The sequence below is a fragment of the Gossypium arboreum genome, chromosome 4 (assembly GCF_025698485.1).
Source record: "Gossypium arboreum isolate Shixiya-1 chromosome 4, ASM2569848v2, whole genome shotgun sequence".
Classification (NCBI taxonomy): Eukaryota; Viridiplantae; Streptophyta; class Magnoliopsida; order Malvales; family Malvaceae; genus Gossypium; species Gossypium arboreum.
Window position 1 is genome coordinate 114,538,472 of NC_069073.1, and position 15,442 is coordinate 114,553,913.

Sequence of the window (15,442 nt, forward strand, 5' to 3'; positions counted from 1 at the left end):
ATTTTTATGATTTTACAATCAAGTTTATTGTTATTTTCAATTTGGCCCAACAGTTTACTTCTGTTTCTAATTTAGTCCCCTTGATACTGCACGTTTTAGGGCAAATGGGGTTATTGCACTTTAGGCCCTCCATTGTTTCACGCGCGTTCAGATAAGCCCTTTTCTTTTTTTATTTCAAATTTGCCCCCAAAACTTCGTTTTTGTTTCGAATTTAGTCCTTTTTTTAAATTTAAGTTGATTTTTATATTATCTTTGCTATTTTATTTTATTTTAAATATTATTTATATTATCCTTATGACTGTTATTATTAATATTCTTATTATCACTATTATTTTTTTTATTTTATCAATATATTATTACTATAGTTACTATTATTATTATTAATTTTTAATATTCACGGCAGCAAAATTGACTTTTAGCGGCATTTTTTAAGGTAAGCGCCGCAAAAAAATGCCTTTATAGACGACGCCACTAAAGTTTACGGCGTATATTTAAAAAAACGCCGCTAAAGATCATGACCATTAGCGGCGCTTTTTCCACAAACGCCGCTAAAGATCATGACCTTTAGCGGTGCTTTTCCCACAAACGCCGCTAAAGATCATGACCTTTAGCGACGCTCTTCCCACAAACGCCGCTAAAAGTCATGAAATTCAAAAAAAATATATTACAAAATATTGTAAAGGTCATGAAAAATATAAAAATTTAAAATTCATTATTTTAATTTAATTTTAATTTATTCAAATAAATTGATTTCAATTTGATTCACTGTTTGTAAGTTAGAAAACTATAATCATCTGAACCAAACTAAATTTAAATTTTTTATTTTATAACTAATTTCTTTTACAAATATAAAAATAAAACAATATTTAAATTAGTAAAAAATTAAAATACTTTATACAAATATATTTATATATTAAACGGTTGTGTAGCACAAGGAAACTTTGCTCGGGCACAATGTAAAGGAAACCTAGATCAGCTCCTTTGACATAGGGTCCAATGCCCTGCATATGACCATCCACAAGGGATTTTCCTTCAATTCATATAGTTTTGAAAACTCAACAAAATAATTTTAAGTTGCAAGTCACATCATATTATTAGCATAAAGTTCTGAATATTTTATTACCTTGCCATTAAGTTGGAGAAGTTCGCCATCGACCCATCGCGGGTTACGGAAACCAAATTCTGCTATTCTTCCCTGACCTTTGTAACATGCAACCTATATTTTAGAGTTTTCCCATCAATTAGAAGTCTCAAAAGTATGAATTAACGTACTCAATACGAGGTTCTAAATAAAGTCAAATGAATGAGATAGTAGAGATATTTCAAGCAAACCTTACACCAAATTCAATACATTGACATACATTGTTCATATTGAACACAATATATCAGATAGCATTGCTTCTCATAATGCAACCTAGGGAAGAAAATGAAAGAATTCAATAACAGGGTTCATGCCTTGGTCTGTATGAGCATTAGAGCATGCTTAATGGTTTACTGAAAACGTCCAATAGATAGATTGAATTAATCAAAAATTTTCTGGTAAGTAGCTTTTCATGGTCATAGGATGGGGTTTTTGTAGGCCTGGAAGGTGAGCTGGTACTATTCGTAGAACTTCCTTTCGCACGCTGTAAATAAACTACCTGCAACAGATTGCATTAGAAGACTTTAGATCACTTTACAGGAGATATACATCACACACTGGTTAAGAGATGCCGAAGACTAACATGCAAATAGATACATAGCATGTGTATATGCATCCAGAAACCAACTTACAGTTATATAAAATGAAAATATCATGTTCCAAACTTACACAGGAATAACATTACACGTTTAGGAATATCCATGTTCAGGCAGATTTACCACCCAAAATATTTAATCCAGAATTTCAAGATTCCATGGACCAAATTATATAATCCAAAAAATTTATCCTACTGCAGCAAGGCTCAGTTACTGAACAAACACACCCAGAGCTGTTTCATGATGCGAAACAGAGAAAGTAGCATGCAGTAAAGTACTTATCCAAAAGCAATTCAGATATGGTGTTCGTGAAAAAGATGACAAGCAAAACACACAAAGGAAGCCCCAATTAAGTACTTAGATAAACACTTATGAACAGTATATCTAACCATGAACTATAACTGAAAGGTCCTTGAGCCACTGTTGTACCAAGATCTTCCTAGCCAAGGAAAACATGCTCTCTTTCTTTCTTTCTGTTCATTCTCTACTTTACCCCAAAAAAAAAGACTGATTCTAATTAGCAAGGCCTTCATTTTTCGGTTTATCTTATCAATCTGTAGACCCTTCTGTACTATGATTGGATCAGAAAGGAAGTTATGAACTATGATCGATAACCTAGCAGCTACTTAACCAACCTAATGGAATTCCAGAGTCAAAGTGGATTAACCCAAATCTCTCTCGAAGAGGTTCCACATATCTAAGACTCAAGATCCCTCCAAACGTGGTCGTACTAGTTGATGCCACTAAGGCATGGTGCCAAAGTATTTCAACTCATATCAATCAGCAAAAAGCCACACAAAGCAAACAAACCATACACAGCATTTAACTGCACTCATGACTCATGGTATCATTAAATACTCTGAATTCACCAAATTTTGAAGATGTCATAATTTAGAATCAATTTATGCCCCTTGCCCAAACAAAAAATAATAATAAATTAAGGCACATTACTACTTTACCTGCATAAGATATATTTCTTCATCTTCTTTAACCACAAAAATCTCAAATAATGGAATTCCAGGTGACGCGCTGACCAACTGTCTGCAAGCAATCAGTAGTAAATAATTATCAATAATTTACGGTAGAAAGAACCTTAGTTGTGGAGAGATTTTTCTCACCTTGGACTGTAACTCCTAGCAACAAATCTACCTACACCAGGTGTTATGCGTACTAATCTGCCAAATGTAAGAAAGATATAAAGAATCCTAGTGGAATAAATTATAGGTGATAAACATCAATGATACAACCTCAAAATATTTGCTAAAACTTCAAACATGCATAAAAAAAATAGAACATCATTATCGGAATGTACCGAGAGTTCCACGAGATCCCGAGAGAGAGAACTCAGCACTTTGAGGGTTTTGTTTGTGGTATCTCCATTATTGTCTGTTCTGTAATTCAAGGACTGCATAGGTTCTTGATATCTTCTTCCTTGGCATACCAGTTTGGTATTATCGTGGACACATGGGGATAAAGATCCTTGTATGAATTTCGGATTGTCCCTTCCGCAACTCCCGTAACAACAGAAATATCTGCGCATTCATTTGTTCATTTTTTAGAGAAACATAACAGTAGCTCAAAATTTTTTGATGTCACTGTTCTTTTTTTTTTTAATTTTAATACACAAACACATTGCTTAGACACCATGTTGGGTTATTCGATATAAAACCTCAGCACCTAAAAGTAGTACATGAAACATCTTAATTTTTGTTAATAAGTAAGAAGGAAATAATATCAAACCTTTAAGTGGCTTCTTATCATCCGAAAGCTGTGTTATTATATAAATAACTGCAGCTGCAATTGATATAGGGCTCTGCCTGCGAAAATTATGCAACTTGTTAGCAAGTATATATTAAGTGAATAAAACATTCATCTTATCAAGCTCCAAGAGTTAAAAAAGCAGTAAAGATAAACAATGGGAGAAAATAAGATGACATCTGTGAGAAGTCATGGAATAATGTAAAGGAGAATCATTTTATTTTATTTCTTTTCCTTTCAGTGTCTTTAAACTTTCCAAAACATGCAAAAGACAAGTAACCGAATTGAATGAACAATTTGGCTGCAAAGATCTACCTAATTGGCAAGAACATGGAATACCCGAACTATCAATGAACTTGACTAATGATTTCGAGAAAATAAATAGCAAGATACTTACAAACATCCATATTCCCAAAAGGTGTTGGTTCTCACTACCAGCATTTCATAAGTCACCATTATAATAATAATCTTTGAAAAGTATGCAATTATTGCAAAATCTCAACCATAATTGTCAGTTACTGCTCTATCAGCTTCTTTTTCTTTAGTTCACCATTAGAATAATAACTCAAACATTTTTACTTCTTTCCTAATCAAGCAGTTAATCAACTTAAATGCCTCTAATAATTAAACAAAATAAAGTCAGCAACAACCATAAATGGTAAAAAAATAATAATAATTCAATATTCAACCATGGAAATGCTCCCAAACATATGGCAAAGAGAGGAACTCACGATGAAGTCACCAGCATGTATGGCTCCCATCTCCAAAATACATCTGTCCATCTCCAAAATACACTAAGCCCACACATGGTGAGACTCAAACTAGGGATCTCAAAGTCCCATAGCCTCCTCCTTGCCCTTAAACCAAGACGTCACTGGTAACCCTAAATTAGCTTGAAACAAATACTTCAAATGCAAAATAATTTTCTTTTAGAAACATAAACATGCTCACTGTTAGTGGTGATCTTTAGAAGACAATCATTGAGGAGTAGAATCCTAGGTGTAGAGATTCCATGAAAATTTAAGAGGCCAGATGAAGAGAAATTATTTCAAATTATAGAGCATTGCATCCTAGCCTTCTATTCCATAGTAACTTCCTATGGTTACTTAAATCTTTATGTTTTATGGCTTGCTGATACATATAAAGGATAAAGTCTTAGTTCTTATACAACTAAAATAGTGTCCATATATAAAGATAGTCAAATATTAAGTAAAATAATAAATATATCAAACAATAATGTATAATTGTCCAGTAACTTTTCCTATCTATTGATGGTAGAGCTCTAGTTACATCTACAAGTCTATAAATCATACACCCTTACCAACAATTTTGAGTAATAAACAAGATGATTTCTTTTCTAGCCATCAACCTTAATCATCTTTAACGTTAACAGCAGGATTCCTTAACGTTAACAGCAGGATTCGCAGGAATGTTAACATACCCCATTTTTTTAGGGCTAAATTCTTCGTCAGACTCATCATCCTCATGGTACTCGCAACGGGCCGTGAAGATAATCCATACTAAGTAAATAGCGGCGGCAGTGAGAGAGCCACAGCCGACGCCGAAGAGGAGAGCGACGACGACGCTGAGAATGTCCCTACTACGATCACGGAGGGAGCTGAAGGCGTAGGAGGGCTTGGGATCGGCGGGCATGGATAAGGGGTTCAATTGACCAACCTCAGTGAAGATATTTCAAACAACAATATAAAGTCCGGGCAACACATCCAATAAGCAAACATATCAGAGAGAGAACATCATGGAGTTGCCAATTTGGGGAAATTGGGGGAAAAAATAAAGGGAATCGGGGTAGGGGAGAAATGGTTTGGGAAAAATAAAATGGGAAAGAAAAGAGAAGAAATTTCAAGTGAAATTTTAGGATTTCTTTGGGGAGGGGGGAGGGAACCGATTTTGGGGAAAGAAAGGAGGGAAGAAAGAAAGATTTCTTGTCAAATTTTGGGATTTCGGGGGGAAGGGGGGAATGAAAAAGTCTAATGCATTTTGGGTAACAAGACGGCATCGTTTTGTGTAAAAAAATTTGCGGTATTTTTTTATAAAAAACGCCATTATTGTTTATTTTTTACGGCATTTTTAATAAAAAACGTCACAAAAAGTCATTTTCTCACTTTTTTGCTCTGTCAAAAATTTTTTATTTTGTTTATATATATATAAACTTTATCATTATCTCTTAAATAATTTACATTATATTTAATTATATGTATACACCTAAATTTTGATAGAGATACATTTCAGAATTATATATGAATTTCAGTTTAATGTGTAATTTTAGACTTGAAATTCTAATTGTGGTTTAAATGTATAGTTAAAACTTTAATTTTGATTTAATCATACACGTTTTAAAAATAAATACATCAATATATTTTTATATTGAATAAATATAAATATTTATGTATGCAATATATAAATATAAAATGATGTTATATCAATAATTGTGTTCATAATTTATACTTTTGGGATTTAACCCATTTTGATATATATATTTTAAAATAATAATTTATATTTATCTTATTTAGATTTATATTATAAAAAATCTAAGATACACAAGTTAAGTAGTTCACTGTATTTACCCCTAAACCCCAACCCCTAAATCCAAAACCCTAAATCATAAATCCTAGACCATAAACCCCAAACATTAACCTATAATTTAAACTAGCGCCACTAAAAATGCACCTATTGCGACGTTTAGGGTTTTAGGTGTTATAGTTTAGTGTTTAAGGTTTGTTAGGGTTTAGGGGTTTACTATTTTAAGGGTTATAGATTGGTGTTTTATGTTTTTTTGGGGTTTAGGATTTTAAGAGTTATATGACTTTTAGCGGCGTTTTACCAAAAGCGTCGCTAATGCTCTGTTTTTAGCGGCGTTTTTGCTAAAACGCCGCTATTGCTCAATTTTTTATAATTTTTGTGGCGTTTTTTGATAAAACGCCGCTAAAACTCTATTTTCCTGTAGTGATTAGTTTCAATAATATTATGTATATACTTTTAAATACACTCTTTTTATTTTCTTTTATTATAAATATTATTACTATTATTTTATACACTATTATTTTATCATATTTTCTTTTTATATTATTATTTTTATTATTATTTTTCATGTACGTATTATTTATATTATTATATCTATTTTACTTCTATTATAATTATTATTAATATTAGTATATATTTTATTATATATGTATATATATACTTTTTATATAGTATTATTTTTTCTATTATTATATCATATTTATTATTTTCACTATTATTATTATTTTTATCATTATTATACATATATACATATAAATATTTTAAGTACTTATTATAAATATATTATTTTCTTATTATATTATTATGTATATTATTTTTACTCATCTCTTCCTTATTTTTTATTTATTATTTTAATACTCTTATATTATGTATATTATTTTTTAAAATATTATATTTTTTATATATTTTGTATATATATTTTTTAATATCATATTATTCATATATTTTATTATATTATGTATATATTTTAATAACTATATTATGTATGTATTTTTAACACTATATTACATACATACTTTTAATATCATTATTACGTATCTATTATTAATATATATATATGTGTATATTTATGTAGTATTACTAATAGTTGTTTTAATATTATTATTTCTAATATGTATATATTATGTACATATTTTTAATACTATGTATATACTTTTTATTCCTATTATTACGCATATATTTTAATACATATATGTATATATTTATATATCGTTATTATTAGTTATTTTTATATTATTACTATTTTTAATATATATTGTATATATATTTTAAATCTAGTATTATATGCTTTATATATATATATATATATATATATATATATGTTCACTACTATTTCATATTTATATTATTATTATTATTATTATCATGTTTAATACCATATGCATTATTATTGTTTTACAACTATTATTATCATATATACATTGTTAATGTTTTACATATTATTTGCTTGGATATTCTTAACTTTTATTATTATTTGTCTACTCGAATTTAGCATATTAGTTCACATCTTATTTCAACCTCAATATTAGTTTTCTTTTACTTTTATTTTTATTTAAAATATTTTCTTTCATTTTTTTATTTTCAAGAAATAAGGCAACACATCGATTTAACATTAAGTCGTCGTTTTCATCGCTATGTTGGGTGAATATCAATCGGCTTGTGTTAAAAACGGAACGTCCTTCTTAAAAGAAATCAAAATTATAAAAATTCTCGTGTTTCGATTGGATCACGATTAAAATTTAAATTGAACTCGTATTTTTGAGAATTAAGACAACGCGTGTTTAATGAGATACCAATTTTGGGCGTCGCGAGGGTGCTAATACCTTCTCGTGCGTAACCGACTCCCGAACCCCATTTTTCTCTGGATTTTTGCGTAGACCCAAATTCGGCCTTCATTTTGTTCAAGAATAAATTTTCTTTTCTAAAACAGATGACTTATTAGGTAGGTGTCCGATTACACCTAGAAAAAAGATCGGTGGCGACTCCTTTTTTTAATAAAATCGAAAGTCGGTTTTCAAATTTTAAATAAATCGCCTCAATTAGCGACCGAAAGCAAAATTTTTACGCTGCTACAAAATTCATTTGTTATCATTTTAAAATTTGTTTTACATTTTATTGATTTTAATTTGCTTTATAAATTTTTTTAAATTGTTATATATTATGAAATTCATTTGTCTTTGATTATTAATGATTAGAATTCAAATAATGTATGTCGTGTGATTATTACCATTGTGTATTTTAATTCGTTTATTTCATATTTTTACATTATTGTTATTCATTCGTATAATGTTGTGTTCATGTATCATTGCTCTAGGCTCATTGCTATATTTCTATTTCATATCATCGCTTCATGAATCTAGCCTCGTTACATTTTTCCAATAAATGGTTTTTTTTAATCCAAACGAATAATACCACGTCGTTTAAATATCGGATTCGCTATTCTTCAAAAGCAAAAAATTTCAAAATAAGGCAATGTTTCGCGTTTTGGAACGTCGAGGAATTGTGCCCTAACTTATGGGGTTTCAGTTCTCTCGTTGATTCTAAATAGCCAATATTCTTTTGAGTTTTAAAATACACGGAATTTCAATTAAAATTAAAGACGATTTTGCGCTCGGGAGTTCATGGTATTGTGTCTTAACTTACGGGATGTGATACTCCGATATCTCGAGACAAGAAAATCTTTAATAATCGCTTTGAGCTAATTCAAGCACTCTAAAACCGTTATTAATAAAAAGGATCGTATTTTGAAACCATTCTCGATTTTCAACTTTCGACTTTAGGACAATAAGTAATCAATTTGGTACCAATTTTGGGCATGACGAGGGTGCTAATCCTTCCTCGCACGTAACCGACTCCCGAACCTGTTCTTTCGAGTTTCATAGACCATGAACATTGTTTTAGTAAACTAAAATGTTTTATTAAAACAAAGGTGATTCGATCACACTTAATAAAGATCGGTGGTGACTTCTTTTTTTCGTTTTCAAAATCAAATCGATTTCTATTTTCGAAAAATGGTTTCGACAGTACGTTTTTGGTACTAGTTTTTATCTCACATTTAATAACTCGTTACTTGCTTTCATTACATCTGCCTAACTGTCATGCATTTAATTATATTTAAATATTTTTATGGATTACTTACTTAAATTAATTGTTAAGGAGATGATATAATTTGATTAGGTGAGAATATATAATTTATTGTAAGCATGTATAAATGATTAAATAACAATAAGGAAATAATTTATTCACATATCTAAACATTTAACACTAACAATGCATTCAACAATATGCAGTTCTGTAACCTTCTTTCTAGAGAAATAAAAACTGGTTGTTGAATAAACTTTCTTCTTTTTTTTTTTTGTCGGGGTTGATTTAACAGACAATAAATGATGTGATAACGGGAATAATTTTCCTTGGGGCTCGATTATACATGCAAGGAGGAAACAAAAGTTAAATAATGAACATTCAACAGCACTAGTGCTGCTGAATACCAGGGCCATTCGAGAGTACAAGTCAGTGAAGATGCACAAACCTGATGCTGAGAAAGTATGGGAAATCAGTTCGTCTTCTTGCATGTTTCAATACCTGAATTAACCAGTTTGGAACCTTTGAATCCGCTTGATTTTGTGTGGAAAGCTCAGAAACTTATTCAAAGACAGCGAAACTCTGAGTGTTGTTTTTCTTACCGCTCGCCTTCTTGAGTGGTTCAGGAAATTTAAGGGCCCCAAGTTATCTTCCTTCGTAGAAAAAAAAAAATCCTACAATGTCAAAACTCATTGCCAAACCTGAGACCCTATATGTTCTGATCAAAATTCTAACACGGAAAATTTAACTTGAATATGTTTTGATAATAAAGAGTTAACAACTTAAGCATATTTCACTTAAACTCAAGTTAGTCAAAATTCAAAATTAATTTAAACTTAAAATTAACCAGAACTTAAAATATCTAGGCTTAAAATTATTAAAATTCAAAATAACTTACCAACTTAAATTAAATATAATTATTTTAAAAATAGTAAAAATATTCAAATCATGTATACTAGTAAAAATAAAAAATTTCAAATTAAGAATATTAATAACAATAAAAATTTATACTAAGTGTAAAAAAAACTATTTATAATAAGTAATATCTACTTTTGTTTATCCAAAAATATTTTCCTTTGTTTGGTTTTATACTGATTTAAATTTATAATAAATATTATATTTTATTTCAAATACTATTTTCATAATTATTAATTTTCTTCTAAATTTAATTAATTAAATAATTTATTTAATTATGATTTAACATTATTTTAAGGTTAAAAATTAAATTTTATCGCTTTTAATAATCAAATAAAAATATGAGTAAAAATATGAAATAACTCTTGAGAGGAATGACTTTCTTCCTACTCTCCATTAACAGGCCAAAAGAGTTATATAGATACATGATAAGTATGGAAAATAAATCAACCAATAAATCTATGTAAATCCTTAACTTCTAGAATAAAGCCCTTAACTTCTATAGTAAATATATTATTTACATATTTAACAGATATTTGCATATCTAAATATATTCCTTGATTTCTTTCTTAATACCTCCCTCAAATTGGTGCGTGAAGATTACAAACTCCCAACTTGCATAGAAGATACCCAAACTGTTGTGTCCTTAATACCTTAGTGAAGATATCAGCTAGTTGTGCAGAGCTGCGAACATAAGCGATTTGAACAAGTCCATGATGAATCTCATCACAAATAAAATGACAATCAATTTCAATGTGCTTTGTTTACTCATGAAACACAAGATTTGCACTAATATGTGAGGCTGCTTGACTATCACAATACAACAACATAGGATCAAAGTGAACAACACCAAGAGACAATAAGAGACCCTTTAACTATTTCAATTCACATACAGTTGTAGCCATGGAACGATACTCTGCCTCAACAGAAGATCTCGACATTGTATGTTACTTTTTAGTCTTCCAAGAAATAGGAGAGGTGCCTAGCATAATAAAATACCCAATGAGGGATCCTCGTGTTAAATGACAACTTCCCCAATCAAAGCCACAGTAACCATATAGTCATAAATCACAATCAGCTCGGAGAAGTATTCCTTGTCCAAGACTTCCTTTCAAATAATAAATCACGCGCAAAGTTACTTCCTAATGAGCTTTCTTTAATTGATACATAAATTGCGCTAAGATATGAAAATTGTAGGATAGCTCAAGTTGAGTGAGAGTCAAGTAAATCAATCTTCCCACCAATCTTCGATACTTCTCCGAATCTGGCAAAACAACACTCTCTGCCAAGGTAAAATGATGATTTTGTTCGATGGGAAAACCAGAAGATTTAGCACCCAATATCCTAGCTTCACTAATAATATCCAAAGCATATTAGCGTAGGCAAAGAAAAATCCCTTCGTAATTTCGTGCCACCTCTACGCCCAAAAAATATTTCAATGTCCCCAAATCTTTCATGTAGAAACAATGGCATAAATAATCTTTAAACTTCTAAATGGCAACACTATTATTTCCCGCAATAACAAGATCATCAACATAAACTAGTATACTCAATTGTATCTTGTCCCGATTCAAAGTAAACAATGAATAGTTAGACTGAGATTGAAGAAACCCATACCGCTTTAATGCAGTTGTCAACTTCACGAACCAACATCAAGGGGCCTGCCGTAAACCATACATTGATTTACATAATCTATAGACTTTGCCAGTGTGTTGAGTAACAAAACTAGGAGGCATCTTCATGTACACCTTTTCTTTTAAATCTCCATGCAAGAATGCATTCTGAACATCCATTTGATAAAGTTCCTACTTCTTTGCTGCTGCCACCGAAAGAAACGTACGAATGGTTACCATTTTTTCTACAGGGGTGAAGGTCTCATTGTAATCAATTCTTTCAATCTGATTATTGTCAAGAATCACCAATCGAGCTTTGTAACATTCAACTAACCCATCTGAATTATATTTGATCTTGTAAACCCATTTATTCCCTATAGCTCACTTTCCTGGTGGTACATCTTCTAAAGTCCATGTCCCATTAGCTTCAAGAGCCTCAATTTCTTTCATCATAGATTCTTTCCATCGAATATCTTTTATGGCCTAAACATATAAAGTAGGCACCCTTTCAGATGTCATAGTTGCTAGAAAATAACGATGTTTTGGAGAAAAATTATCACAATTTACATAATGTGCTATAGGATAGGAGATACCTGAGGACAAAATTGGTTTGGATGAATGTGCAGAGGGGTTTATTCGTTGTGTAGTATATGTTACAAAATTTCGTAGTTGATTAGAAACTTTTTTCCTTATATGACCACGCCCAAGTTGTTCTTAAATAAATTCATCCGAGACTTTAGTGACACCCCCTATCATCGTTATCACATTAAGTCACAGTTGAATTCTCAAACCTTATTTTCTTCAACATCATTCAAGCTATCATCAACATGGTTAGTGACACCGAAAAGAACACTCTGTACTAGTTTTGGTTGTGCACCCTCCTTACTAACATCAACAAGTGGAAATTCATATTCAAAGAACACAACATCTCTCGATACAAAATACTTTCTTGAATCAAGATCATAAACTCTCCACCTTTTTTTTCCCAAAAAGATATCCTACAAACACACAATGTTGACTTCTACTAGCAAACTTGTATTTCTCCTTATTCAAGTTCCGAACATAACAAAGGTATCCAAAAGCTCAAATATGATTATAACTAGAAGGTTTACCAAACAAGGTCTCATAAGGAGTCTTTCCTCCTAATAGTTTATGTGTCTGATTGATCAAATATCCAGGCGTCAAAATACATTCTCCCCAAAATTTGATGGGAAGATTGCCCTAAAATCTTAAAACTCTAGCCACATTTAATATATGACGATGCTTCCTCTCAACACGACCATTCTGTTGAGGTGTTGCTACACATGAAGTCTGATATAAAATTCTAGTTTTAGAAAAATAATCTTTCAAACACACAAATTCAGTCCCATTATCGCTTTTAACTACTTTTACATCTTTATGAAATTATCTTTTAATCATAGCCAAGAAATTACGCATGATAAGGCCTATTTCTGTTTTTTCAATCAACAAATATATCCATATACCCCTAGAAAATTCATCAACAATGGTCAAAAAATACGAAACACCACAAGAAGCATTAACACGATAAGGTCCCCACAAATCACAATGAATTAATTTAAAAATATCATTTGCTTTAATGCCAATAGAAACAAAAACTTCTCTTATTTCCTTAGCTCTCAAACAAATGTCACATATTTTATTCTTCACCAAACTATTACTCTATTTAATATGAAGAAGAGATTCTACTAGTTTTGCAGACGGATGTCCCATCCTCCTATGCCATAATTCAAAAGAATCTACATGACTAGCCTTGCATGCTTGGACTGATGCTGCCAACTTCAACTAGTAAAGACCCTTGCATTGTTCACCCACTCCAATAATCATCCTCGAGGTGCAGTCCTGTAACACCCCTCACCCGTATTCAATGTCCGAATAGGGTTATGGAGTATTATCGGACTTATAACACATATAACCGTACTTTTCTCATGCATTCAATCAATTCATTAAATCATCATTCTATCTCAATCAACTTGTCCCTAATAATAGCCTACGAGGCCTTAAACATGCTTTAGGAGCGGTTTAGGACTAAACTTAAAACTTATAAAACTTTTACTAAACTTTGAAAATTTTTCACAAAACAGATGACACACGCCCGTGTGGGCAGGCCATGTGTCTCACACGACCATTAGACACGCCCGTGTCATCGGCCGTGTGAAAACAGGGGGTACATAGTGACTTGGGTCACACAACTAACCACACGTCTATGTGTCTAGCCCGTGTGCCTTGTGAAGTGGCCACTCACACCTGTGTACCAGGCCGTGATAAACTTGTAGGGTATACTGACTTATGAAACACGTCTAAGTCACACGCTCGTGTGCTAGGCTGTGTGCCAATTAGGGGGTATACTAACTTGTACCACACGGCCAGTCACACACCCGTGTGTGAGACCATGTGGAGCATACTGACTTCATTTTAATTTCAACACCAGGGGACACACGGTTGTGTAACATAACCGTGTGTCACACACGGCCGAGACACACGCCCATGTCTCTGCCCGTGTGGACAAAATTAGGTCATTTACAAAGCCATTTTGCCACCCATTTTGCACATCCTAATCAAGCTCAAATTTGCAACATTTTATAACTCAATAGGAAGCCAATCCACAATATTTCATACACATTTTATACCTATTAGACATAGTATTCAAATACCTAATTAAAATCATGCACTTTCCATTCATATGCCTATCACATATCAAGACAACATTGCATATTTCTATTTCATCCACTACTTACCAAAACATACCATATTTGAGTACTTATACACAATCAAAACATTATACCAAGTTAAGCCAAATCACATGGCTTTAACATATACCACAACATGTACCCAAATCACCATCTTAAGTAATTATAACTATCATCTTTATAACTAGCCTATACATGCCATATTTACATATATCCATAAGTTTAAAGGTACCAATCGGAAACTGGATAGTGTGATGCGTAACTTCGACTTAATCCGAATCAAGCGAGCTATCGAACCTCAATAAAACATGGAAAAGAAACAGAGTAAGCTTTATAGCTTAGTAAGCCTGTATAATTTAGAATTTAACTTACCATTTATACATAATCAAACAATTAAACAAGGTATATCAAATTCACTTGTCAAATGCCTATACGCAAGAATTCATAAACAAGTTAGTCACATAAGTATATGTAATCATCCATTTAAACAATACTTCATCAATATAATAATAATTCATCCATATAACACATAAATTTTTCACATAACCAATAACATAATTTATGCCCGTTGAACCTATTAGAATATTGATAGATACATGGGTGATACACACTTGGTGTATTAATCAGTAATCTATCAATTCATCATCATATTCACTCTTTCGAGCTATGATCGGTAAGCTCCTCCTGAGCTGATGGATAGTAAGTTCTATTGAGCTGAAACAGTAAGCTCTGACGAGCTGAGAACAGTAAGCTCTTACGATCTGATATATCGGTAAGCTCATACGAGCTGAGGTGAGTCCGTAACACGTGTAGGATCTCGACCTAAACAGTAACCCTAGTGACATGTCACTCGTATCCTATAAATTCTTACAGTTCAAACGGGGCTTGGTAACCATTAGACTATATCCATAAGGCTTTCGTATTTCAAATCGATCATTTATTCAATTACATACATTCATTTCAAATAATTACAAGTATTTAAAAAGTTCGATTCTAATTATACGAATTTACCTCGTATCGCTCAGATAGAAATTATCCACTATTCGTCCACTTTTCCTTTTCCTCGATCTAATCCCGATCTCAGCTTAT

The 15,442-nt window shown here is 31.5% G+C and overlaps 1 long non-coding RNA gene across 2 annotated transcripts; it reads right to left on the minus strand.

The window, feature by feature from the left end:
* Positions 1–882: 882 nt before the first annotated feature.
* On the minus strand, positions 883–3,122 carry LOC108458236 (uncharacterized). 2 transcript variants are annotated; one of them, XR_008281658.1, is made up of 6 exons: positions 3,050–3,122; positions 2,856–2,912; positions 2,697–2,778; positions 1,338–1,640; positions 1,124–1,216; positions 883–1,001 (listed from the first exon to the last, which is right to left on the minus strand). It is a non-coding gene; the product is annotated as an uncharacterized LOC108458236 (long non-coding RNA). The 2 variants fall into 2 exon arrangements; XR_008281657.1 differs by having other exon boundaries at positions 1,333–1,640.
* Positions 3,123–15,442: the final 12,320 nt, after the last annotated feature.